Consider the following 13447-nt stretch of genomic DNA (forward strand, 5'->3'; position numbering starts at 1 on the left):
CCCATCTGGCTGGGTTTCCCCAGCCACTCTGGGTGGCTTCCAACAAAGTATTAAAATACAGTAGTCTGTTAAACATTAAAAGCTTCCCTAAAGAGGGCTGCCTTCAGATGTCTTCTAAAAGTCTTCTAAAAGGAAACTGGACTAGATGGGCCTTGGGCTATTCTATAATTATTTGGTTTTTTTATTATTTAACAAATTGATATACCATTTGATTGTAAGTTTAAAAAAGCACAGCCTCTAAGTGGTTTACAATAATATAAAATAAAGCATTAAAATGATAAGTAAAAGCAGTTAAAACCAGGCAGTATAAAAAAATTAAAGTTGATTTAAAATCAACAGGAGCTTAAAAAAAAATACAGCACATATAACTTTTACAGGTCCCTGGCTAGGCTTTCATGAATAAAAAAAGTTTCACGTAGGCATCAAAAACAGTACAGCGACGGCACCTGTATGATGTCCATAGGCAGGGAGTTCCAAAGATCGATTTCTTACAAAGGGGGAATGGGTTTTATTTGACACCTGTAGCAGCGACAGCACCACAGATCAAATGAGTCGAGCGGGCATATCTGGGATAAGGCAAACACATGGAGACTCAAGGAATTGGTGCATTGAACTCAGCCTTGTCTTCTCTAGCCTGAAGCATCTCCCAGGATCTAAGGCAGAGGGTCCAACCCACTCTCTTCCCTCCCACTGACCCATTTAATGTAGTATCAAGGAGCTTTTGCATGGAAGCCCTGTGTTCTGCTACTCAGCTGTGACTCGTCCCTCTTTGTTGCAGCAAATGCACGACAAGCACAAATGTTTCTGCCACGTGTGTGAGTGAGTTGGCTCTCGGACCAGCTTTGCACACTGCAAAATCCCTACGTGGAAAGTGCCTAAAACCTGCAGCCAGAACCCATCACGTCTAAAAATTGTCACATGCACTTTTTAAAGCAAGAGCTGGACAGAGCTTGAACTATCTGGTAGATGAATGAACTGAAAGCAAACGGAACACTGCATTTATCCAAGCGGCGCTGCCTGTCTATAGACGAGATTGTCAGATCTGCACAAATTCAAACTCAAAAGTGGGCATTTTTGTGGTCACTGAAGTTTCAAAATCAGGCTGGTTTAACACCGTCAAGCTGACCTAAGCCAGGCATGTCCAAAGTCCATTTCAGGGGCCTAATCCGGCCCGCTGGTCGATTTAATCTGGTTGCCTTGGCAGTATATGTCCTGGGATAAAATCCTTTAAAAAAGCTCAGGAGCATTGGTTGGCCCTCATGCATGTTCACTTCATCAAATCTGACCCTCTATGGAAAAGTTTGGGCACCGCTGGCCTAAGCAAACCAGCTTAGAATCTGCATTACATGAGAGATTCCCTCCTTTTGGCTATCTCTTAAAATGCTTTACACATAAGGTATTCAAATGCTCTTTTATGTTTCTGTCATCCAAACAAAGGAAGTGGGCGGGCCACAGTTCTGAATCCACACTGTATATTTAAAGCACATTCAATGCATATGGCTCGAAGAATCCTGGGAACTATAGTTCACCCCTTCACAAAGCTACAGTTCCCAGCACCCTTAGCAAGCTTCACTTCCCAGGAAGAGTCTGCCATGTAGCTCACTGGGCCAGTCACCGCCTCTCAGCCTAACCAACCTCACAAGGGTGTTGTGTTGATGCAATTAGAAGGGGGAGGACTGTTTATGCCACCTCAAGCTCCTAGGAGGAAAAAGATGGGATACACAAGCACACACACACACACACTATAAAAGATAATACTTGTAATAATTTTAAGGGAAGGCATTCCATTGCATAAGCAGAAATCCTTGTGTTGGATTCTACCCTAGTATATATTTCACTGTATGATCACAGGATGGGACGCAGGTGGCACTGTGGGTTAAACCACAGAGCCCAGGACTTGCCAATCAGAATTTCAGCGGTTCGAATCCCCGTGACGGGGTGAGCTCCCGTTGCTTGGTCCCTGCTCCTGCCAACCTAGCAGTTCAAAAGCACGTCAAAGTCCAAGTAGATAAATAGGTACCACTCCAGCGGGAAGGTAAACGGCGTTTCCGTGCGCTGCTCTGGTTTGCCAGAAGCGGCTTAGTCATGCTGGCCACATGACCCGGAAGCTGTACGCCGGCTCCCTCGGCCAATAAAGCGAGATGAGCGCCGCAACCCCAAAGTCAGTCACGACTGGACCTAATGGTCAGGGGTCCCTTTACCTTTATGATCACAGGGTGCTATATGGCATATCATATAATCAGAGAATTGTAGAGTTTGAAGGGAGCCCAAAGGTCATCTAATCCAACCCCCCTGCAATGCAGAAATCACAACTATAAAGAATCCCTGGCAGGAAGCCATCAAACCTCTGCTTAAATGCCTCCAACGAAGGAGAATCCACCACCATCTGCTCTGCTCTTGCCATCAGAAAGTCCTTCCAAACATCAGAGCACACTCTTTTCTCTGTTTGCTTTGTTTCGGTTTTGATCTGCCTTTTGTTGCTGTTGTCCTCTGCTCCGGGTTAAAGAGAGAACTGTACGCAGATGGAAGTGATGGTCAGTTGGTGAGAGGGCCCTGGGTGAGAGGCAGGGAAGGGGAGATGCCCCCAGGGTGAGAAGCTTGGGGAAGAAAGGGATGCTCCCAGGTGAGAGCTGGGAGAGCCAGTGTGGTGCAGTGGTTAAGAGCGGTGGACTCATAATCTGGTGAACCGGGTTCGCTTCCCCACTCCTCCACATGCAGCTGCTGGGTGACCTTGGGCCAGTCACACTTCTCTGAAGTCTCTCAGCCCCACTCACCTCACAGAGTGTTTGTTGTGGGGGAGGAAGGGAAAGGAGAATGTTAGCTGCTTTGAGACTCCTTCGGGTAGTGATAAAGCGGGATATCAAATCCAAACTCTTCTTCTTCCTCTTTTTCTGTTTGGTGCAAAAGTTGAGATATACCTGTGAAATAAGACTTTTCTTTCTTTCTTTCTTTCTTTCTTTCTTTCTTTCTTTCTTTCTTTCTTTCTTTCTTTCAATGGCTTTGTGCTTAGCTCAATTTGTTATACACACACACACACACACACACACACACACACACACATATATATGAAATATTAGAGCACATTGATGCCCCGTTTCTAAAGCTGCCAAAAGATCAATACCAAACGCAGTTCAGCATTAATGGAAATAACAGGGTTACCGAAAGGATTAACGATGGGCTGGCTTCGTTTTCCCCTCTCCTTCGCTTTGTTCTCTCACTCTGCATGTGTTTGTGGGTGGGTGTCTATGTATGAGAGAGAGGAGGGGAATCCATTTACCTCCCCCTTGCCTTGACCTTCCGGAACGACGCTTGGGAGGTGCTCTCAACCGCGCCACCCACTCCTTTTGAAAAGCGTGGGCCGTCCATTATCCGCCCTCCCATAAAACCTTGCATGCTGCCAGTGCTGGCCCTTCCCTGTCCACCCACATGCGTACCCACCCTGCTGCACCTGCCCCCTCCCCCGCTTCAATTCAGTCACTTCCTCTCCTTTCTATATGCACATCATCATCCTATTGATAATTCACCTTGAGAGAGACACAATAACAATGAGAGGAAAATTCATCTTCTGCAGAGAAGGCATCTGTATGGCGGAGAAAGAAAGGGAGGAGAGGGAAAATGATAGAATCGTAGAGTTGGAAGGGCTGTGAGGGTCATCTAGGGCCACCTCTGCAATGCAGGAGTCTTTCTCCCAGTGTTGGACTCGAACTCAGGACAATCTCAGGCCTCTACTCATTGAGCTATCCAAGGTCTGCTTCCAACACCTTGGAACTCCAAGATGCTGTCAAGTGCCCAGTTTACATGTACAGTGGTTGTTGTTGTTTAGTCGTTTAGTCGTTTCCAACTCTTCGTGACCCCTGGACCAGAGCATGCCAGGCACTCCTGTCTTCCACTGTCTCCCGTAGTTTGGTCAAACTTATGCTGGTAGCTTCGAGAACACTGTCCAACCATCTCATCCTCTGTCATCCCCTTCTCCTTGTGCCCTCCATCTTTCCCAACATCAGGGTCTTTTCCAGGGAGTCTTCTCTTCTCATGAGGTGGCCAAAGTCTTGGAGCCTCAGCTTCAGGATCTGTCCTTCCAGTGAGCACTCAGGTCTGATTTCCTTAGGAATGGATACGTCTGATCTTCTTGCAGCCCATGGGACTCTCAAGAGTCTCCTCCAGCACCATAATTCAAAAGCATCAATTCTTCGGCGATCTGCCTTCTTTATGAACCAATGGTACCTCGGGTTAAGAACTTAACCTGAAACTGTTCTTTTTTTAAAAAAAAACATTTTTATTAAGAATTTAAACAAAACATATTGTCTTAAAACATATCATCTTTGATTCCCCCCCTTCCCCCCTCCCCATAAAATAACCCCCTCCCCTCCCCCCCTCACTTCCTTCAGTTCCAATCTCTGATTTCCCTACAAATGCTATTCTCTGCATGTTACAAAACTATATAGATCCTTAATTTATCTGACTGATTATTGTCAATAAAAAGTTTGTGAGTGTTTATTCAAAACCTGCCAAGGAGTCCAGTTCACTTTGTTGTTTCTTTAAGTACTTTGTAAAAGGTTCCCATTCATCTTTGAAATCACAGTTATCCCTGTCTCATAGTTTATGTGTCAATTTTGCCAATTCTGCATGGTCCATCAATTTCTCTTGCCATAGTTCTTTAGTCGGGATTTCCTCGTTCTTCCATCCTTGTGCTATTAAGACTCTTGCCGTCGTTGTCACATACATGAAGATATTTTTCAACTTCCTTGGCAGGTCTTTTCCTACAATCTCCAACAGAAATGCTTCAGGTTTCTTAACAAATGCTAGATGGAACATTTTCTTCAATTCATTATATATCATTTCCCAAAACTTTTTAATTTCATTACACTCCCACCACATATGGTAAAATGTCCCCTCCTTTTCCTTACATTTCGCACACATATTTGAACTGGTTTTATACATTCTTCCTAACTGCACTGGTATCATATACATCATCTTCATATAATTTTCTTTCAACAAAGAGCAATCTGTGAATTTTACGTCAATTTTCCATAGCTTTTCCCAGTCTTCCAACATAATACTATGACCTATATCTTGTGCCCATTTAATCATAACTGATTTTACCTCTTCAGCTTTTGTCTCCCAGAAACTGTTCTTAACCTGATGTAGAAGAAGAAGAAGAAGAAGAAGAAGAATTTGGATTTGATATCCCGCCTTTTACTCCCCTTCAGGAGTCTCAAAGCGGCTAACATTCTCCTTTCCCTTCCTCCCCCACAACAAACACTCTGTGAGGTGAGTGGGGCTGAGAGACTTCAGAGAAGTGTGACTAGCCCAAGGTCACCCAGCAGCTGCATGTGGAGGAGCGGAGACGCGAACCCGGTTCCCCAGATTACGTGACTACCACTCTTAACCACTACACCACACTGGCTCTCACCACTTTAGCTAATGGGGCCTTCCGCTGCTGCCGCCCCACAATTTCTGCTCTCATCCTGAAGCAAAGTTCTTAACCGGAGGTACTATTTCTGGGTTAGCGGAGTCTGTAACCTGAAGTGTCTGTAACCTGAAGCATCTGTAACCCGAGGTACCACTGTAATGCAAGCCTCTGTTTGGACATAAATGGTCATCACATGCAAGAGACACAAACAGAGATGGAGGCAAGAGGAGGTAAGGCCAGCTGTTAAAATGTCTGAAATTAAGAGTCCTAACTGTCCTAGAAGCAGTGCCCATTGGGACTGAAAGGCAGGAAGCCCAGACAGTAGGTGGAGTCAGAACCAATGTAGAATAATAGAAACATAGAATTGGAAGGGACCCCAAGGTTTAGGGATGTTTTTAATATTTAATGCTGTATTGTTTTTAACACTCAGTTGGGAGCCACCCAGAGTAGCTGGGGAAACTCAGCCAGATGGGTGGGGTAAGGTAAAGGTAAAGGTACCCCTGCCCATACGGGCCAGTCTTGACAGACTCTGGGGTTGTGCACCCATCTCACTCAAGAGGCCAGGGGCCAGCGCTGTCCGGAGACACTTCCGGGTCACGTGGCCAGCGTGACATCGCTGCTCTGGTGAGCCAGAGCCGCACACGGAAACGCCGTTTACCTTCCCGCTGGTAAGCGGTCCCTATTTATCTACTTGCACCCGGAGGTGCTTTCGAACTGCTAGGTTGGCAGGCGCTGGGACCGAGCAGCGGGAGCGCACCCTGCCGCAGGGATTCGAAAGGCCGACCTTTCGATCAGCAAGCCCTAGGCGCTGAGGCTTTAACCCACAGCGCCACCTGCGTCCCTCGATGGGTGGGGTATAAATGGTAAATTATTATTATTATTGTTATTATTAACCTCCTAGAATCATAGAATCATAGACTTGGAAGAGACCACAAGGGCCATCGAGTCCAACCCCCTTCTGCGATGCAGGAATCTCAGCTAAAGCATCCATGACAGATGGCCATCCAATTTCTGCTTAAAAACCTCCAAGGGAGGAGAGTTCACAGCTTCACAAGGGAGAAACGCCTTCTCCCTGGTTGTAAGGAGGTGGCTAAGGGCAGGCAGTGTCTCATTTTGGACTGCAGTGGTACCTCAGGTTAAGAACTTAATTAGTTCTGGAGGTCCGTTCTTAACCAGTAACTGTTCTTAACCTGAGACACCACTTTAGCTAATGGGGCCTCCTGCTGCCGCCGCCACGTGATTTCTGTTCTCATCCTGAAGCAAAGTTCTTAACCTGAGGTACTATTTCTGGGTTAGCTGAGTCTGTAACCTGAAGGGTCTGTAACCTGAAGCATCTGTAACCTGAAGCGTCTGTAACCCCAGGTACCACTGTAATGGACCAGACTCCTCTGGCTACAGAGTCCTCCTCCTAATGCCAGATGTGTGGATGCAATGGATGGGAAATGCACTCTGCATATGCTCAGAGGTGTCTCTTGGTTTTGTTTTGTTTGTTTTGTTTTGTTTTAAAAAAAGAAACTTTAGTATTTTGAAAATAAAGATGAAATACAAGCAACACCAAACATACTGATACAAAACTGGAGGGAAGGAAAACTAGAATGAATAAGAGGGAGGGGAAGAAAAGGGGAAAGAACACTCTACATCAGGCATAGGCAAACTTGGCCCTCCAGATGGTTTGGGACTACAACACCCATCATCCCTGACCACTGGTGTTGTTAACTAGGGATGATCCGAGTTGTAGTCCCAAAACATCTGGAGGGCCGAGTTTGCCTGTGCCTGCTCTACATTAATTCATGTGATGCAGTTTTCATAATCACAATCCAAGGCATCGAGAAAGCAGTTTATCTTAACTGTCTGAAATACATCTTCTCCACAAACTTCATTGGACCATTGGGTGTCTATGTTTAGTCTCTGTTGTATTGATGCATATCAAAAAATTAGATCAAATAGCATAAAAATGATCTGATTTAGATTCTCCCCTAGTTACTTTTCTTTGATATGTGAGATGCTCAGAAATAGCTGTATCCCAGACTCTACCAAGCCAATAATCAACCCAGGGAGGTGAGCAAGATTTCCATTGACTAGCTATTCACATTCTTGCTGCCATTAGAAATGGAAAGATCAGCATCTTATGAGATACTCTGGGATTTGAATTGCTTTCTATTGAAACCAAGGCCAAGGCTGGATCTGGTGTTAGTGATTGATCTGTGATTTGAGAGGTACTGATAAAAAAACCTTTATCCGAAAACTATATAAAACTTCACATTCCCGCCACATATGCATATATGTTCCAATAGCAAATTGCCAGTATAGTGGAGAGATATTTGATTTTGGAAAGGTGTACCAAGTTGGACCATAAAGAAGGCTGATCGCCGAAGAATGGATGCTTTTGAATTATGGTGCTGGAGGAGACTCTTGAGAGTCCCTTGGACTGCAAGAAAATCGAACCTATCCATTCTGAAGGAAATCGGCCCTGAGTGCTCACTGGAAGGACAGATCCTGAAGCTGAGGCTCCAATACTTTGGCCACCTCATGAGAAGAGAAGACTTCCTGGAAAACACCCTGATGTTGGGAAAGATGGAGGGCACAAGGAGAAGGGGATGACAGAGGACGAGATGGTGGGACAGTGTTCTCGAAGAGACCAGCATGAGTTTGACCAAAATGCGGGAAGCAGTGGAAGACACGAGTGCCTGGCATGCTATGGTCCATGGGGTCATGAAGAGTCAGACACGACTAAACAACTAATCAACAACAACAAAACACCGGCCTCCAATACAGCCTAAGTATCATTTTTAGAGTGGATTCTTGAATCCTAGAAGATAGAGTTTTTAATGGAGCATTTGCCTAAATAGATTGATTGAATTTATGTTAATCAATCTGTCATTTCGATTCACCCTCCCAGGATATCTTAAGACCCTGCAAGGAGCCCATTGCCTGGCTTCTTAGCTATTTGTAAATACTGGACACCAAGCCTTTAGCATTCAGAGATATTTGAGCAATTAAGGATTCAAAAGTAGTTAGAGAACATAAACAACCCCCTTTATGAGCTAGTGATTTAGCAAATGTAGTCCTTCGAATTAACTGAATCCATATTCATGTTTCCTTTTTTTCATTTAGGGCAGTCGTGGAAATAGGATGAGTATTAGGAGAAATAGCCTTAATTCTATAAAAGTATTAAGTCTCTGAACAATTACAGAGGCGAGTAATTTAGCATCTATAGGGTGGTATGACCCCATCCCCGGAGAATCAGTATTTGGTTTGGGCAGTAACGCAATTCTTGAAGATTTCCATGAGGAATGGATCACAACCCCAGCCAGAATACTGTCAAATGGTAAAGTCAAATAGGGCAATAAATCATCACAAAAGGCCTTATAAAAATCCCCAGGAAATCCATCTGGCCCCAGAGATTTGCCCTTTTTAGAATCCCCTCATAGAATCATAGAGCTGTAGAGTTGGAAGGGACCCAGCGGTCATCTAGTCCAACCCCCCTCAATACCAAAATCTCAGCTGAAGTATCACAGATTTCCTCCTCAGGGATAGCCCTGTTCAAAAAGTTCCTATGATCTTCTGTGAAGATTGGAATAGCAGTCTGAGCAATATATGAGTAGATAGCCTCTGGAGATGGTGAATAATAGGAATATAAAGTAAAGGGACCCTGACCGTTAGGTCCAGTCATGGACAACTCTGGGGTTGTGACGCTCATCTCACTTTACTGACCAAGGGAGCCAGCATACAGCTTCCGGGTCATGTGGCCAGCATGACTAAGCCGCTTCTGGCGAAACCAGAGCAGCGCATGGAAATGCCATTTACCTTCCCTCCGGAGTGGTACCTATTTATCTATTTGCACTGGTGTGCTTTCGAACTGCTAGGTCTGCAGGAGCAGGCACCGAGCAACGGGAGCTCACCCCGTCGTGGGGATTCGAACCGCCGACCTTCTGATTGGCAAGTCCTAGGCTCTGTGGTTTAACCCACAGCGCCACCCACATCCCTCAATAGGAATATAGGTTGTGGTGGGGTTTTTTTGAAAGCGTATATAAATTCTTTGCTAATTGAAGGAGCGTCATAGATCAAAGCACCTTGAGATGATTGGATACAATGAATTAAATTCCTGGATCTCCGTTTCTTCAAGGCATGAGTTAGTAACCCAGGTGCCTTATTGCCAAACTCATTGTAACCACTTCTTGTGTACACCAGGGTCCGAAGAATGTCGCCTGTCTCTAAAGTTGGCAATTCTGCTGTTTTAGCTTGCAGGCATCTAAAGACGGAGTACTGGCAATTTTTTTTTTTTTTTTATACATATTTATTAAAATTTTTGAATACAAATGCATAAATATTAAACAACATTACTTATATCATAACATAATTTTGTCACTTCTTTGGACTCCCTCGCGTCTCCTGCTCACACTTGCATCGTTACAAAAAGTTTTTCCAAGCAAATTACCCACTTGTTTGCAATCTTATCTCCGCTCATTTAAATAAAATCTAGCAATTCTCCAAAAAGTTTGTATTCTCCTTAATCTCACTTATTGTCAAATTCAGATCTAATTCAGTGGTAGGCAATTATTTATGATCTAGCATCCTTCTTAACATTCAACCAAATTACAATATTTTTGTAAATAAATCTTGAATTTCCTCCAGTCTTCCTTAACTCTCTCCTCTCCCAGGTCTCGGATTCTACCAGTCATCTCGGCCAGTTGCATATAATCCATCAGCTGCATCTGCCAGTCTTCCAGTGTGGGTAGATCTTGAGTTTTCCAGCTCTTAGCGATGAGTATCCTTGCTGCCGTTGTTGCATACATAAAAAATGTTCGGTCCTTCTTTAGCACCTTCTGGCCAACAATACCCAGAAGGAAGGCCTCTGGTTTCTTAGTGAAGGTATACTTAAATACCTTTTTCAACTCATTATATATCATTTCCCAGAAGGCCTTCACTTTAGGGCAGGTCCACCAGAGGTGAAAGAATGTTCCTTCATGTTCTTTACATTTCCAACATTTATTATCAGACAAATGGTATATTTTGGCAAGTTTAACTGGGGTCATGTACCATCTATATATCATTTTCATTACATTTTCCTTCAGAGCATTACATGCAGTGAAGTTCAGCCCAGTGGTCCACAACCTTTCCCAGTCCTCAAACATAATATTATACCCAATGTCCTGAGCCCACTTTATCATAACCGATTTAACCATTTCGTCTTGTGTATTCCATTTTAACAGCAAGTTATACATTCTTGATAATACCTTAGTCTTTGGTTCTAACAATTCTGTTTCCAACTTCGATTTCTCCACCTGGAACCCTACCTTTTTATCATTTTTAAAGACTTCTTTAATCTGAGCGTAATGTAACCAGTCTCGCACTTTATCCTTCATTTTCTCCAAACTCTGCAATTTCCAATTGTCTCCATCTTTTTCTAATATTTCCCAATATTTTGGCCAGGAGTACTGGCAATTTTGTGCACATTTTCTTTCCAGGTTTTTTGAGGAACCTAAATGGTACAGCCCTGCATGCAGAAGGTCCCAGGTTCCATCCCTGGCAGAGGAGACAGATCCCTGCCTAAAACCCAGCACAGCCACCTCCAGTCACCCAGGTAATCCTCAGCTAGATGGGCCAATGGCCTAACTCAGTACCAGGCAGCTTCCTCTGTTCAGGGATGCTGCATTTGCAAATTTCTGCATCGTAGAAACCCGCATTGAGCAAGGAAGCTGAACTTAGATGCTCTCCGTGGCTCCTTTCAGCTTGCCAATCCATTGAGTTCAACTCAGCAGGCAGAGATCACCCTCCCTCCACGCTCATGGACACAATGCAACATGATACAGTGCCTCCAAATCTCCCTCTTGTTATTCCCCCCCCCCTGCAAACTTCTAGCGTCCCTGATTTCCAAACCTGTTTTCCATTTTGAGTGCCTCCTGTTGAAAAGGCACAAAAGGGGCCGCTTTTTTTGTCGTTAGCCTGCCTGATAAGGTCCTTTCTGCCTTCAAATGAGGGCATTCAGCTGAAATGAAATCCTCGCTCTCCAAGGCTCCCATCTCAGGCTAGATCATGAATAGGTCCTGAGTTTGGGCCTTTGATTCCCTTTGTGCACGCCTGCAATTACAGGAAGGCAGAAGTGCCGGTGTTGAGCTACAGAGAGCTGATTGCACTCACGTCAGGCAATCAGGTAACAAAACATGAGATCTGATCAGCTGCACCCACCAACCTTTGGAGCAGCCTGCAGGGAAGAGTTTTGAGAGCCCCTGGAGCTCCTGGTTATGAAAACCAGAGGTACTCCATTTTGTACTCCTAACCTAGAAACCCGCCATCTTCTCTGATCAGAAAAGAGCTGGATCAGCTCGACTGAAGCCGGCATTCAGTGCACAACAACAGCCAGCCAGGGGCATTTGGAAAACTCATAAGCAGGAAATGAAGAAGGGAGACACCTCCTGTTGTGGGCACTCAGCATCATCTGGCATTACGGCTAGAAGAATGAAAATTAGCTGGCATTTTCCCAGGCTAATATCTCAATCTGCCTGGTTTCTTAGACAGCCACGTTTTTAATGGGCTCTGCTCCTGTGTCTTTGGTGATAACCTGAAGCAGAAAAGGTTTAGCAGATTGTACTTTGCTCCACGCCAGGAGAAGAGTCACTTGTTGAATTTAAGGTGCTTCTCAACCTTCTGTTAAGGAAAGAGAAGCATGGAGAGGATTTAAAATAAAAATGGCAACCCTGTTTAATGCTAGAGAGCCAGTGTGGTGTTGTGGTTAAGAGCGGTGGACTCGTAATCTGGTGAACCGGGTTCACTTCCCCGCTCCTCCACATGCAGCTGCTGGGTGACCCTGGGCCAGTCACACTTCTCTGAAGTCTCTCAGCCCCACTCACCTCACAGAGTGTTTGTTGTGGGGGAGGAAGGGAAAGGAGATTGTGAGCCGCTTTGAGACTCCTTCGGGTAGTGATAAAGCGAGATATCAAATCCAAACTCTTCTTCTTCTAAATGAACTCTGAGGAGCTTTTGCCTCGGGGAGGATTCCTCCAGTAGCCCTTTGGGGACAGAAGGGAGAGCAGGAACCACTGCTTTCATTTAAAGTCTGTTCAAAGTCCGATGGGTCAGTCTTAAGAACGAATAAAGATGTGTAGGATCTGAGCCTGTGGGACATTTAGTCTACCATTTAGTCTACATTTAGTGGTCTCACAGTGGCCACCTGAGCACTTCTGGGAAGCTGAAGTAAACCACGTACAGGAACAGGCTTTCAATTGATTTTTTAAAATAAAAAACCCCTGAAAACCACCATTGAACTCAGCCACATTCAAGAATGGTGCGGGGAGGGGTCTGCTTAACCCTCCCCTCTCCCACCATGTATTTATCAAAATCTCTATTTATCTATCTCTGGGTTGCTTTTCTCCAACAGGTGGGAAATTAACCTGAAAAGGAGGGGTTGTTTTGTGCAGCCCTCAGGCTGTTGTTAAGGGATACTGAAGCCAGCCATGGGAGAAATTCACAGCACAAAAAGGGCGGCAGCGGCAGAATTGCACACATACACTCCATGGTTTGTTTAATTAATATTCATACTAATGGAATAGTGTCTGTGATTCACTCTGACATTTTGCTGGGACAATGGCAATTAAGCACCAAGGCTGAATGAAGATGAAGAATAAGCAGTAATGGCAAAGTTAAGTTCTCAACTTGATCACAGTTAAAAGCTTGGGGGGGGTTTAAGAATTAGCATAGACTCTGGGCTGGTGAGAAAGGAAGTGGGCGTTAATTTAACATCATGTCACATAGTAACTCTTGTCATCTTTTTTTATATATATAAAAAACCATCTCCATTTTGCCAGTGCCAAATGGCAAGCCCCAGAACTGTTGAGGCGGTTTTCAGAGCACTCCCAAGAAGTTTCTGTACCCATGAAGTATGCCTCTGAATAACCGTTGTTGGAGATCATGCATGGGAGAGGGCAATTCTACCTATGTCCTGCTTATGGACTTCCAGGAAGCAATGGCTAGGCACTGCAGGAGACAAGGAGCTTGACTGGACAGGCCTTTTGCCTAATCTATCAGGGCTCTTATGCT

Source organism: Podarcis cretensis, assembly GCF_951804945.1.
Source record: "Podarcis cretensis genome assembly, chromosome: 6".
In the NCBI taxonomy this organism is placed as follows: Eukaryota; Metazoa; Chordata; class Lepidosauria; order Squamata; family Lacertidae; genus Podarcis; species Podarcis cretensis.